Source organism: Penaeus monodon, chromosome 4 (genome assembly GCF_015228065.2).
Source record: "Penaeus monodon isolate SGIC_2016 chromosome 4, NSTDA_Pmon_1, whole genome shotgun sequence".
NCBI lineage: Eukaryota > Metazoa > Arthropoda > Malacostraca > Decapoda > Penaeidae > Penaeus > Penaeus monodon.
In genome coordinates this window covers 34,485,575-34,488,074 of record NC_051389.1, presented here as the reverse complement: position 1 = coordinate 34,488,074, position 2,500 = coordinate 34,485,575, and positions in this window count along the sequence as shown.

Sequence of the window (2,500 nt, the reverse complement as noted above, 5' to 3'; positions counted from 1 at the left end):
TTTTTTTTTTTTTTTTTTTTTTTTTTTTTTTTTTTTTTTTTTTTTTTACGGCAGGTTCGTGTTTGAGCCGCCGATACGGCGATACTCTTGGAGTGAATACGTGGTAGGGTGCCCAGTTCCTTTCCTCGGAGAGTGCCGGTGTAACCTTTTAGGTAAATCATTCTCTCTATTTATCCGGGCTTGGGACCAGCACTGACTTGGACTAGCTTGGCCACTCAGTGGCTAAATAGGCAATCGAGGTGAAGTTCCTTGCCCAAGGAACTTCATCGTACCTAGGTTCGATTTACTTAAAATTATTTAAATCAGCGCGCGTGCTCACATACGCGCGCGGGCGATGCGTGTGTGTATGGATGCACCCACGCACTCGCATGAGGCGATTGGTGTGTGCACTTGCACTGATATCTATCTATCTATCTATCTATCTATCTATCTATCTATCTATATATATATATATATATATGTATTTGTGTGTGTGTGTGTTTATATATATATATATATATATATATATATATATATATATATATATATATATATATATATATATTTTATATATAATATATATATATATATATATATAATATATTATATATAATATATTATATATATATATATATATACAACATTTACACACAAATGTGTGTGTATGTGTGAGTGTGTGTGTGTGTGCTGTTTGTGTTGTTGTTTTCATGTATGTATATACATGCACACACACACACACACACACACACACAATTTATATATATATATATATATATATATATATATATACATATATATACATATATATATACATATATACATACATACATACATATGAGTGTATATATATCATATATATGTATATATATGTATATTATATATATATATATATATATATATATATATATATATATATATATATACATATATATATATATATATATATATATATATATATAGTTATATTAGCTGCTGCATTTCATTTGCAAATTCACTGAATAGAAGAATATTATCTGCAAATCTTAGATTGTTTAGGTATTCGTCTCCTATTTTGATACCCTTTCCGTTCCATTCTAGCTTCTTGAATTTTTCCTCAATGCAAGCACTTTTGGTGAGATGGTATCGTCCTGTTTAACATCCATTTTAATTGGTATTTTATCGGTTTTCGTGTGGAGCTTCATGGTTGCTGTCCCTTCTTCCTATATATCTTCCAATATTTTATAATATACCTTTTCTACGCCCTGTCTTCGAATAAGGTGTAGGCTTCTAGTACTGCTGGTATTTGTACAGAGTCAAATGTCTTTTCATAATCGATGAATGTCATACACAGGGGTTTCCTATATTTGTTTATTTTTTCTCATATTGGGTGAGCATGTGGATGTGGTCTGTTGTTAATCCACTGCAGAAGCCGGCTGTTCTCTAGGCTGCTTAGAATCCAGACTGTCAGAGATGCGAGTTGTGATGACTTTTGTGAACAGTTTGTAACTGAAAGGAAGGCTTATTTGTCGGTAGTTTTTAGATCCTTTCTGTCTCCTTTTTTATGAATCAAAATAATTGTTAAATTTTCCAGGCTTTCGGAGTTTTTTTCCGTTGAGAAGGCATTTGTTAAAGAGATTGGCTAGTTCGACTGTTGCTATTTTTCCTGCATCTATTATAATTTTAATTCCGTCGTCACCTGGTGTTTCCTTCTCTTCATGCTTTTAAGCGGTCTTTTTATTTCTTCTATTGTGATGTTAGGTACGTCTCTAGTTACCGCGTTCGCTTCTATCCGTGACTGTTCATTTGAGTTGTATAGATTCCTGTAAATTCTTCCACTTTTCTCATGGTTTCATTCTTATTATATGTCACTTCTCCGTCTGGTTTCTTTATTGCATACATTTGATTTCTCCCTATTCTGAGCTGTTTTCATGCTGGTACCCGAGGTCACTGTTTCATTATTATATGAGCATTGAATTTCCGTACATCTTTTCTCTTCTTTTCATTTATAGTCTTTGTTAGATCGGCTAATTCTATCTTGTCCCGGTTTGACGATATTTTCATGACCTTACATTTTGCCATAGGCGGTTTAGTTTCTACCGAGAGCTTGCTGGAGCTTTGCTTGATGTTCTTACCGGCTACTTCAAGTGCAGCCTTCCTTATTATGTCACTGAACTGTTTGTTGATTTGGTCAGTGTTGAGATCTTCGCTGAGGAATGAATATATGTTTAGTATGTTAAGGTTAAAGTCTTCAAGTTATTTGGTTTGGTTGACTTTGTTCCTTTCCCATCTGAGGTGTAATTTAATTTGGCCTCTGTCCATTCTATGGTCGCTGCTAACATTTACATTATTAACAACTTCCACATTTTTCTATATTACAACTATTTGAAATTATGAAGTCAATTTCGTTTTTTATGTCAGTTGACAACTTCCATGTCCACAAGATTGTATTGATATTTATTGATTGATCGAGCCTCCGCAAAATCGACTAGCACTTGTTCCCTCTCTTAGTGCCGAGTGCCTGTTCCGTGATTCCCCATTACAG